This window comes from Poromitra crassiceps, assembly GCF_964638095.1.
Source record: "Poromitra crassiceps genome assembly, chromosome: 17".
Classification (NCBI taxonomy): Eukaryota; Metazoa; Chordata; class Actinopteri; order Beryciformes; family Melamphaidae; genus Poromitra; species Poromitra crassiceps.
In genome coordinates, this window is record NC_139635.1 from 18,116,652 (window position 1) to 18,129,986 (window position 13,335).

The 13,335-nt window shown below is 45.6% G+C and overlaps 1 pseudogene across 1 annotated transcript; it reads left to right on the forward strand.

Annotated features, from left to right (window-relative positions):
• Positions 1-1,186: 1,186 nt before the first annotated feature.
• On the forward strand, positions 1,187-2,401 carry LOC310792230 (SPRY domain-containing SOCS box protein 1 pseudogene; annotated as a pseudogene). The gene has a single exon. The product of its transcript is annotated as an SPRY domain-containing SOCS box protein 1 pseudogene (transcript).
• The last annotated feature ends 10,934 nt before the right edge of the window (positions 2,402-13,335 follow it).

The following is a 13,335-nucleotide window of genomic DNA, read 5'->3' on the forward strand; positions in this document are numbered from 1 at the left end:
TGATCTGAGGTAAAGGTCTGACATTTCAACTAACATCACATCTATTATACAAGTGATCTGAGGTAAAGGTCTATGACATTTCAACCAACATCACATCTATTATACAAGTGATCTGAGGTAAAGGTCTATGACATTTCAACTAACATCACATCTATTATACAAGTGATCTGAGGTAAGGGTCTATGACATTTCAACTAACATCACATCTATTATACAAGTGATCTGAGGTAAAGGTCTGACATTTCAACTAACATCACATCTATTATACAAGTGATCTGAGGTAAAGGACTATGACATTTCAACTAACATCACATCTATTATACAAGTGATCTGAGGTAAAGGTCTGACATTTCAACTAACATCACATCTGTTATACAAGTGATCTGAGGTAAAGGTCTTTGACATTTCAACTAACATCACATCTATTATACAAGTGATCTGAGGTAAAGGACTATGACATTTCAACTAACATCACATCTATTATACAAGTGATCTGAGGTAAAGGTCTTTGACATTTCAACTAACATCACATCTATTGTACAAATGATCTGAGGTAAAGGTCTGACATTTCAACTAACATCACATCTATTATACAAGTGATCTGAGGTAAAGGACTATGACATTTCAACTAACATCACATCTATTATACAAGTGATCTGAGGTAAAGGTCTATGACATTTCAACTAACATCACATATATTATACAAGTGATCTGAGGTAAAGGTCTATGACATTTCAACTAACATCACATGATGGTCTCGACCTAGTTTCAAGATGAAGACCAGACACGCTGCCTCACGCCACACGTAATCTAGAAACATAGCGACCTCAGCATCACATGTAATGCTAGCGTGTCGACAAGTGCAGTAATCCCAGAGTGACGCGCTAATGCCGTCAGTGCAGTAGTGACGCACTTGCCTAGGTGACGGCGTTAATGTCGTCAGTACCGAAGCTATGACGTGACAGTATTTATAGCCACGCCGAGCGCACCACAGCCCTTGTTCCCTGCCCTCTAGCCGCTGCATTAAGCTGATCCAATTCCTCCTCTGGAAGCCGCGTTTCACTTCTCAAGCTGCCCATTCCTCCAGATTCTGCTACCAAGCCATCTGCTTCACGAGACCTCCCCTCCAGACTCCGCTATCAAGCCATCTGCATTCACGAGACCACTCACCGTTCACTCCTGCAACATGTCGAGCTCCGAAGACGAAAAATACGAGGCGCAGTACCAATTCGAGCTGGAGGCATCCAGCTCCGACGAGGACTCGCCCGTCGATTTATCCATGCCCGGGTACGGGCCGCAACAGGCAAGCGGACGGCAGCAGGCTTCGGCAGCACCGAACGCATCTCAGACGGGGAACCTCATCGTCAAGAGCAAGCAAGCGGGGCCTGCGCGCGGCCGAGGAAAGAAAGCAAACGGGGCCAAGTCACGAGGACAAACAACTCGCAGTCGCGCAAGGGCCGAAGCAGAGAGCGCTCCGGGCCCGGGCACGAGCACTCGGGGGCGCGGAAGGAAGCAAACGCGCGCCCCCGCGAGGAGCGCCGCGGCCCTGGCCAAGGCATATGGCAGGCCATTAGGGTTGAAAATCCCCGTGAGGAGCGTAGCAGCTCCAGCCGGGGCATACGGCAGGCCATTAGGGCCAAAAATGAAGGCGGAGCTCCAGGCCCCGAACCACACCAAGCCCTCCCGGCTGGACCTGCTGCTGGACATGCCGCCCGCCGGCCCGGACGTCCAGGCGCAGCACTCCTGGAACAACGACGACTGCTCGCCCAACATCTCTGTTAAGGAAGACAACAAGCTGGTGTTCCACCGGCACCCCGTGGCGCAGAGCACGGACGCCATCCGCGGCCGGGCGGGCTACACGCGAGGACTGCACGCGTGGGAGGTCAGCTGGGCCAAGCACCAGAGGGGGTCCCACGCCGTGGTCGGAGTGGCCACGGGCGACGCGCCGCTGCATTCGGTGGGCTACACGGCCCTAGTGGGAAACAACACCGAATCCTGGGGCTGGGACCTGGGCCGGTGTAAACTCTACCACGACGGCAAGAACCACGCGGGCAGAACCTACCCCGCCTTCCTGGAACCCGACGACACCTTCATAATACCAGACTCGCTCTTAGTCGTCTTGGACATGGATGAGGGAACGTTGCGTTTCATAGTAAATGGCCATGATCTAGGGGTGGCTTTCAGAGAACTTAGGGGCAGGAAAGTGTACCCAGTAGTGAGCGCCGTGTGGGGACACTGCGAAATACGAATTCGGTACATAAACGGACTCGATGCGGAGCCCCTCCCTCTGAGGGACCTGTGCAAGCGTTCAGTGCGAGCGGCCCTAGGAAGGGAGCGCCTGAGCGAAATCCACGGACTGCCCCTGCCCCCCTCTCTCAAGAACTACCTGCTCTACCAATGACGGGGTCGATGACCGGGGGGGAGAGCGCGCTCCGGGCCCGGAGCGGCCGCAGCCATGCAATTCTCATGTCCAAGTCTCATCCATCCGCGGCCCCGTTCTGTTCGGGCCGCCAAGCCACCCAGTCTCCAAGCGTCCGCTGTTCCGACCCTGCTAATCAAGCCATCATAAGCGTAGGTCCTGCTCCATCATCGTTCTCGGCACGACGCAGTTCCACGACGTGGCCGGGGAACTCGGCCCCACGATTAAATGCTATCCAGCCGGGACGGCTCGCAGCATCGCCAGCCCCGAGCGCAGGGAACGCCCGCGGAGCGCGTCCCGGACAGCAGTCGAGCGCAACGGTAACGTAATCACCTCTTTAATACATAACAGTGCCATATCATTTTAGCAACCAAATCTTAATTTCAAATCACTTCGGCGTGCTTCAAAACAATCATCTAACCATTCCCTGCGGTCCGCACGTCGGGCGCGAAGGAAACGAGCTGGGCACAAGTAGCAATGCATTCATCATAGTGAACGAACGATCTCTTGACAATCTCCGTGAACTGGTCGTTATATCCTCGCCTACAGCTAAAGAAAGACGGCGGAGCTACACTAAATGTCTCTTCATCCAATAACGTGAAATTAAATAACCTGGCGCATTCGAGAGCAAAACGAAGAGGCTAAATCTATGGAGAACTACACACATCTCTAACGTGTTAAATAATTAGGCCCAAACAATTAACATCAAATGTATTCACACATCGTGCTCAAATTGCATTCATTGCATTTATTGCACAATTTACAATAGTCAACAGCCAGCCAGAATCATTGCAAACGGACGTTCAAAGCATCAGTTAGCAATAGCGTTCAGTTAATCAACGTCTAATGACAGCCAGATTCCGTTTTAACAAAAAAAAAAAAAAAAAAAAAAAAAAAAATCCCTTCGAGTCGATGCTCCAGCCACCCAGTCAAATTAACAGAAGCCGTGCTGCTCACTGAATATACCTTTCTCCGAGTCGATGCTCCAGCCACCCAGTCAAATTAACAGAAGCCGTGCTGCTCACTGAATATACATACAGTATATATACATATAACATACATATATATATGATCGGACATTTAACCGTGCGGCGGGCGATGCCCATCACCGGTATACGGCTCCACATATAGGCCTACTCTCACTCCACGGTAACAATGCTGCAAGTTAAAAATATCCATTCAGCGACCATTGGTGTCCAGGCTTCTCCAGGCATTGCCGGGCCGTCATCACCGTGCGTCACCGCATCCTTGCATCACTCACAATAATAATGCTTCCTGGTATCATGCCGCTTGCGGAGGGGGCGTTAGTTCATGCATGCCTATAATTGCGATATTTGAACGTGCTATCCTGCTGGCCAAGATTTCCAGAGTTCAAGCAGTAGCAATGCCCCGGAGTAAGCCGGCGGAGCGCGGAACAAGTGTTCCCTTCCAGCGCCTCCCCGAAGTTATAGCGCAAGGGGGGCGCTAAAGTCATATACATAAACTTCATTCCAGACTCGGGTCCATATAAAATACGTACACAAACACAGACAGCACAATAAGAAAGAACTAAAATAAAATAAAACCACACAACTAATAGATCTAAAACACATACAAGCAGCTATTGCAGTGCTTCCAGAAGTGCATCATAAATTTTGCTCACTTCGTGCAGGCACCCGCTAGTGCCATAATAACTCCATTCTCCGACCGGCTAGTCGACGCATAAAACTGTAAACAAACCGTCCCAGAACAGCACGGAAAGCGAGCACACTACCGCTCACAAACACATGGCTAGCACCTTTGCCGCCATGGCCCGCTACCTAGGGATTTGACCCCAGACCGGCCCGTCCGCCCCCCTGTTCCTCATCTCACCCCTCCATCTCATGACAAGAGCCTGGTTCACTCTCCACCTCAAGCGGATCCTCCAGATGTGCAACCTCCCAGCGGAGCACTATTCCGGCCACTCCTTCAGGATCGGCGCGGCCACATCAGCCGCCGCGCAAGGGGCGTCCTCCGCCTCCCTGCAACAGATGGGCCGCTGGTCCTCGTCAGCCTACGCGGCCTACATCCGACCAGAGCAGGCCGCCATATTGTCTGCCCAAAGATCTCTCCTCCCCTAGGCGTCACACGGTAAGCACATGGCATCCATCCCTACATTCCTCGCAATAGCCGTGACTTCACATTCATTGGTGGTGGACTCCCCGAATCAGTGTCGATCTAATTGATTAAGCGCTCCAGGTGTCGAGCAGCCCGCAAGTGCTCGGCGTTGAACAGCCCGCAACAAATCACTAATTCCGACCACGGTAGACTACTCGAAGTGTTCTAGGTGCCGAGCAGCCTGCAAGTGTTCTAGGTGCCGAGCAGCCTGTAGTCACACCACTAATTCAGACCCCAGCAGACTACTCAAAGTGTTCTAGGTGCCGAGCAGCCTGCAAGTGTTCCGGGTGCCGAGCAGCCCGTAGTCTCCCCACTAATCAGTGTCGATCTAATTGATTAAGCGCTCCAGGCGTCGAGCAGCCTGCAAGTGCTCGGCGTTGAACAGCCCGCAACAAATCACAAATTCCGTTCTCGGCTCTCACCCTCTCATGAGTCCGGACCCACGCCCTAGGCCCCCAGCACCCCCTCACGATCCCCGCCTCACCCAGCTACTCCACGTCACTCAGTCCTACATCAGGGGGGGGGCTGGCCAGCTCCACAGCCAGAGCCTACGACGGCGCCTGGCGGTCGTTCTCCTTTTTCTGTGCCTCGGTCAATCTCCCCGTTCTCCCAATCCTGATCCCCCGGGGGGGGGCTCAATCCAAATCTCAACACTGAGGCAGCGTCACTAATTCGTCGATCTAATAGATTAAGCGTTCCAGGTGTCGAGCAGCCTGCAAGTGCTCGGCGTTGAACAGCCCGCAACAAATCACTAATTCCAACCACGGTAGACTACTCGAAGCGTTCTAGGTGCCGAGCAGCCTGCAAGTGTTCTAGGTGCCGAGCAGCCCGTAGTCACACCACTAATTCAGACCCCAGCAGACTACTCAAAGTGTTCTAGGTGCCGAGCAGCCTGCAAGTGTTCCGGGTGCCGAGCAGCCCGTAGTCTCCCCACTAATCCAGACCCCTGGACTACTCAAAGTGTTCTAGGGTGCCGAGCAGCCTGCAAGTGTTCCAGGTGCCGAGCAGCCTGTAGTCAGGGGGGGGGCTCAATCCAAATCTCAAAACCGAGGGGGCTCAACCCAAATCTCAACACCGAGGCAGCTTCACTAATTCAGACCTCAATAGACGACTCGAAGTGTTCTAGGTGCCGAGCAGCCTGCAAGTGTTCCAGGTGCCGAGCAGCCTGTAGTCACATAACTAATCCGGCAAGACCTCAGCAGACGACTCAAAGTGTTCTGGGTGCCGAGCAGCCCGCAAGTGTTCCAGGTGCCGAGCAGCCTGTAGTCAGTCAGTTTGGGGGGGAGTTCAACGCCGAACTATGCCAACGCCGAATTATGCCGAACTACGCCAACGCCGAATTATGCCGTAAGTCGCCGTGCTGCCGAACCAACCGGCCGGCGACGTTTCTCTCTTTTGGGGGGTTCTCCGAGCAGATGCCCTCCCGCCTCAAGAAGAGAGGCATCCTGCCACGGAGTCACTACGCCAAAGAATCAGTTGCCATGCTGCCACGCCATCAGGATTAATGCCATACCGCTTCAGGCCATGAATCCTATCGCCATGCCATACTTTAATAAAGCTTGCTGATTAACCTTACCCTCTGGTCTCTCATGATTGAAATGATGGTCTCGACCTAGTTTCAAGATGAAGACCAGACACGCTGCCTCACGCCACACGTAATCTAGAAACATAGCGACCTCAGCATCACATGTAATGCTAGCGTGTCGACAAGTGCAGTAATCCCAGAGTGACGCGCTAATGCCGTCAGTGCAGTAGTGACGCACTTGCCTAGGTGACGGCGTTAATGTCGTCAGTACCGAAGCTATGACGTGACAGTATTTATAGCCACGCCGAGCGCACCACAGCCCTTGTTCCCTGCCCTCTAGCCGCTGCATTAAGCTGATCCAATTCCTCCTCTGGAAGCCGCGTTTCACCCCACCCACCTCCCCAGTCCACCACCAATGTATTGACTCCCGAAGAATCCCCTACGGGGGGGGGTTCTCCGAGCAGATGCCCTCCCGCCTCAAGAAGAGAGGCATCCTGCCACGGAGTCACTACGCCAAAGAATCAGTTGCCATGCTGCCACGCCATCAGGATTAATGCCATACCGCTTCAGGCCATGAATCCTATCGCCATGCCATACTTTAATAAAGCTTGCTGATTAACCTTACCCTCTGGTCTCTCATGATTGAAATATATTATACAAGTGATCTGAGGTAAGGGTCTATGACATTTCAACTAACATCACATCTATTTTACAAGTGATCTGAGGTAAAGGTCTATGACATTTCAACTAACATCACATCTGTTATACAAGTGATCTGAGGTAAAGGTCTATGACATTTCAACTAACATCACATCTATTATACAAGTGATCTGAGGTAAAGGTCTATGACATTTCAACTAACACATCTATTATACAAGTGATCTGAGGTAAAGGTCTGACATTTCAACTAACATCACATCTATTATACAAGTGATCTGAGGTAAAGGTCTGACATTTCAACTAACATCACATCTATTATACAAGTGATCTGAGGTAAAGGTCTATGACATTTCAACTAACATCACATCTATTATACAAGTGATCTGAGGTAAAGGTCTATGACATTTCAACTAACATCACATCTATTATACAAGTGATCTGAGGTAAAGGTATATGACATTTCAACTAACATCACATCTATTATACAAGTGATCTGAGGTAAAGGTCTGACATTTCAACTAACATCACATCTATTATACAAGTGATCTGAGGTAAAGGTCTATAACATTTCAACTAACATCACATCTATTATACAAGTGATCTGATGTAAAGGTCTATGACATTTCAACTAACATCACATCTATTATACAAGTGATCTGATGTAAAGGTCTATGACATTTCAACTAACACATCTATTATACAAGTGATCTGAGGTAAGGGTCTATGACATTTCAACTAACATCACATCTATTATACAAGTGATCTGAGGTAAAGGTCTATGACATTTCAACTAACATCACATCTGTTATACAAGTGATCTGAGGTAAAGGTCTGACATTTCAACTAACATCACATCTGTTATACAAGTGATCTGAGGTAAAGGTCTTTGACATTTCAACTAACATCACATCTATTATACAAGTGATCTGAGGTAAAGGTCTATGACATTTCAACTAACATCACATATATTATACAAGTGATCTGAGGTAAAGGTCTATGACATTTCAACTAACACATCTATTATACAAGTGATCTGAGGTAAGGGTCTATGACATTTCAACTAACATCACATCTATTATACAAGTGATCTGAGGTAAAGGTCTATGACATTTCAACTAACATCACATCTATTATACAAGTGATCTGAGGTAAAGGTCTATGACATTTCAACTAACATCACATCTATTATACAAGTGATCTGAGGTAAAGGTCTATGACATTTCAACTAACATCACATCTATTATACAAGTGATCTGAGGTAAAGGTCTATGACATTTCAACTAACACATCTATTATACAAGTGATCTGAGGTAAAGGTCTATGACATTTCAACTAACATCACATCTATTATACAAGTGATCTGAGGTAAAGGTGTATGACATTTTGACTAACATCACATCTATTATACAAGTGATCTGAGGTAAAGGTCTATGACATTTTGACTAACATCACATCTATTATACAAGTGATCTGAGGTAAAGGTCTATGACATTTCGACTAACATCACATCTATTATACAAGTGATCTGAGGTAAAGGTCTATGACATTTTGACTAACATCACATCTATTATACAAGTGATCTGAGGTAAAGGTCTATGACATTTCGACTAACATCACATCTATTATACAAGTGATCTGAGGTAAGGGTCTATGACATTTCAACTAACATCACATCTATTATACAAGTGATCTGAGGTAAAGGTCTGACATTTCAACGAACATCACATCTATTATACAAGTGATCTGAGGTAAAGGTCTATGACATTTCAACTAACATCACATCTATTATACAAGTGATCTGAGGTAAAGGTCTGACATTTCAACTAACATCACATCTATTATACAAGTGATCTGAGGTAAAGGTCTATGACATTTCAACTAACATCACATCTATTATACAAGTGATCTGAGGTAAAGGACTATGACATTTCAACTAACATCACATCTATTATACAAGTGATCTGAGGTAAAGGACTATGACATTTCAACTAACATCACATCTATTATACAAGTGATCTGAGGTAAAGGTCTGACATTTCAACTAACATCACATCTATTATACAAGTGATCTGAGGTAAAGGTCTATGACATTTCAACTAACATCACATATATTATACAAGTGATCTGAGGTAAAGGTCTTTGACATTTCAACTAACATCACATATATTATACAAGTGATCTGAGGTAAAGGTCTATCACATTTCAACTAACATCACATCTATTATACAAGTGATCTGAGGTAAAGGTCTTTGACATTTCAACTAACACATCTATTATACAAGTGATCTGAGGTAAGGGTCTATGACATTTCAACTAACATCACATCTATTATACAAGTGATCTGAGGTAAAGGTCTATGACATTTCAACTAACATCACATCTTTTATACAAGTGATCTGAGGTAAAGGTCTATGACATTTCAACTAACATCACATCTATTATACAAGTGATCTGAGGTAAAGGTCTATGACATTTCAACTAACATCACATATATTATACAAGTGATCTGAGGTAAAGGTCTATGACATTTCAACTAACATCACATCTATTATACAAGTGATCTGAGGTAAAGGTCTATGACATTTCAACTAACATCACATATATTATACAAGTGATCTGAGGTAAAGGTCTTTGACATTTCAACTAACATCACATCTATTATACAAGTGATCTGAGGTAAAGGTCTTTGACATTTCAACTAACATCACATCTGTTATACAAGTGATCTGAGGTAAAGGTCTATGACATTTCAACTAACATCACATCTATTATACAAGTGATCTGAGGTAAAGGTCTTTGACATTTCAACTAACATCACATCTATTATACAAGTGATCTGAGGTAAAGGTCTATCACATTTCAACTAACATCACATCTATTTTACAAGTGATCTGAGGTAAAGGACTATGACATTTCAACTAACATCACATCTGTTATACAAGTGATGTGAGGTAAAGGTGTATGGGGAATACCCGAGGTCCCAGCCGGGTCTTTTTTACTTTTCCTGGAGTATTTTCTTACCAGTACTTTCACTTGTAGTAGGAGAGTAATATTTCAGTAATGTAACAGTACTTCTACTTGAGTACAGACTTTCAGTATTATTTCCACCACTGCCGGTGAGTGGCTGTCACAGCGGTCAATCACCCATTTTTATATCGTCAAATACCTCAAAACTAACTTATCAGAAAAACGAGCACTTGAACCTCCAACAGGTCTCGGGTATTACCCGAGGACCTGACCCAGACATTGATCGGGCCTGTACGGGTCCGGGTCTCGCCTTTCTAATAATAGGCGGGTCCAATTGGTTTCGGGCACACATTTCCCGGGTCCATTAGGGTCCAGGTCCGTCATTTTGGACCCATGAAGGAATGGATGGATAGATTTTGATGTGATTTGGAGGTGGAAGCATTAGCAACTACCTTTGTGGCTGGATGGAAGGTTGAGTTTAACATGGCATGAACAAAATCTTAACACAAATCACAAAAATTGAAGACTTGTCATTTGTCTCAAATTATATGTTCAATTTAATGTATCAGTGAATTATTAGTTAATGATGACACAAAGACATGAACAAACAAGCCAAATTATTTGGGCAGCTTGTTCAGTATTCATGTCCAGATTGCCAAGGTATCATTATAGCCCAATAACTGTTAAAGATGCATAAATTAGGCCAAATATGACAAGCTCTGGGTTATCTTCATTCAGTTGAAGAATGTTCTGAAATTATGAAACAGGAGGGTTTATGGTGGGAGGAGTCAATTACTTTTTAAATGGTGCATGCAAGATTAATTATTTGTTTACATTGTTTAGCACCATAAATAAAAATAACACACATATATAATACACACACACACACACACACACACACACACACACACACACACACACACACACACACACACACACACATTGGTTCCTCTCCAGACCTTTATATCTTCCTATAACTTTGGGCGTTCTGTTATTAGAGACCCGGAGGTTACAAATGGCCTGGCTGTATGAACAAGATCTAAACTTTAACTCTGGGTACATGTTTAATGAGCTATAGCCTACCATTTTGATTTGATTTTTCACACGGCTACAACTTGACTTCTACTTCAGTAAAATATGAGCAAATTAATAATACTAATTGTAGACATTAGGACATTGTAGGGCGGGCTAGTACTATTTCCACCACTGGACATCAAAAACAATGCAAGCAAAAATCCCACATAGATGTGCTTTTATTTTGAAGGGGGAAAAGCGGGGGGGGGGCTTGGAATGAGCGTCTTTTCACGTTTTCACGTTGTGAGTGAGAGGGCCACCAAGGCGTATTCAAAATCAGGTAGTATAATGTTGCCTCGCATATCAGCAAAGCATCGCCTATGTAAAATAAAAAGTAATATTTTTTGATTGGTTTGGCCAAGTTACGTACAATAAAACGGCCAGATTTGGAATCGAGTTTGGTCAGGTGTGAAGAATGAGCTTTTATTTTGGAAAAACTCTGGCCGGAAGTGGCCTCTCTTCTCTTTTCTCACGTAGCACCCGCGCACTAGTCTGGGCACCTTCCACCCCGCTTTTTGTCATGGGGGCGTAAACCCCGGACCCAGAATTAACACCGGATGGCAATGCGCCTAACAACGTCTTTGTTGCCGTTAGCTTGACGCGGTGATGTTACCTAAACTAGAGTCTGATCAAAACAAAGCTAGCGTTACATAAAACAAAACGTTTATGCAATATGGCATCTCCGCCACCACCGCCTGACACACCGGTCAAAACGGTGAAAGAGGATTCTGATACTTGGGCAAATTGTCAAGTTAACGTGAAAGTTGACGAGCTAGAAACGCTGCCATCCGGTCTAGGGCGGGCTCTAGGCGGGAACCAGTAGGGTGACAAAATCAATTGTGGGCGGGAGCCAGGCTCTTTCTCGCCGAGAAGAGCCTGGTGACGCGAGGTTACCCGCGCACTGCACTGCTCTGAGCGAGCCTGGTGACGCGAGGTTACAGCAGAGCAGAGCCGTCTGTCAACACCACACGCATCTCTCCCCCCCGGGGTAAACAAACCAGCAGGGATTTTTCACACATTGAAGAAAATGATCGAAAGGGAAACGTTTTCCACTATATGCTGGAATAAAAGTCTGTATCTGTAGACTTCCTGGTAAGTTGAATCTCATGTTCGGTCAGGCTGTCTTGCTGCCCCGCTAGCTTATATGCTAGCCAGCGGCTAACGCTAACTGCTAGCTAGGGTTAGCTAATGTTAGGCAACGCAATGCAAAGGCAGGCAGTAACGCCTAACGTTGTCTGGTCTTCTGGTCATTGTCTGGTGTTCAGTTGCAGCCAGGGGAATTTAATCATTCGCTCGTCTTCGGAACCTACCTAACGTTAAACGTGTTTGCTGTCAAATTGTATCTTATCTGAACACAATGTATAATTTCCCTCACATATTCATGTCACATCAGTGACTGACAGCAACGTCACCCAGCAAGAGGAACTGGCAGTATCTGTCTGGCAGCTAATGATAAACAAGGTGTCTTTAGTTCATCAGTAGAGAGACAGACATAAACGGACGTCCGTAGTCAGTGAAATAAACAGCTGATTTGTTGTGTTAGGAGACCTTCCCATGTCTGTTCAAGGGCAAATCTGCTGTTTGACTGACTGACTTCATGTGCCAGCTGCAGTCAGTCTTATTATTACAGTGCACTCCTCTTATAGTCATCAACACCATGGGACGGGTCAAATTGATCACTATAAGCGGATGATCATTATAAGAGATTTTTTCTTATTATTATTTCTCATGCTGATTACCATCTAATTGACATTTGTATATGTATTGCATTACATATTAAAGGAATGTTATTGGCTTTAAAAATCCATACAGTGCGTGAGTTGGGCCTCCAGCTATTTCAAACACAGTGGTCTCGTGTAGACAGAGAGACCGCAATCTCTCCATATACAGACAGACATGCACATGAGTATCGCTGCTGTATGTATCTTGTTGGCTCATTTTTGGCAGTTTATAAGTAAAAATATCTAGTCAAAAAAAATCCATTGTTCTCAAGATTCAAGATTTTTATTGTCACTCCGTAGTACAAGTATCACGTGTGAAATTCTTGTGCTGTGGACTCCGTTTACAACATAGTACAAAAAATAACAGGGCATATATGGGTGCAGGAAAACAACAAGAGACACAACAAGCAATAAGGCAGTAGAGTGATAAGACAAGTCAGAGACAGTGGCATATTCACTGCACATAGGTGCGCATGGCATGTGCATACTTTAGACGTACTTAAACATAGTTGACGTTCTGTTTGCACAGGTGCAAATAGCATATACCTAATTAAACATACAATTAAACATTAGACATAGGTAATGGTAGCAGCTACAGTACGGTGCAGTACAGCTACTACACTGTTTGTGTATGTTAGGAGTCTCGTGGCCTGCGGGAAGAAACAGGTGGGACAAGGCCCAAAATGATCACTGTAGCGGAGTATTGATCACTATAAGCAAATGATTTAAGCAGCATGTGTATAGCAATGATTCAGGACCAAGCTTTTTGATCAATATAAGCATTTGATCACTATAACCGTGTCACTATGAGCGGATTCCACTGTACTGTGATA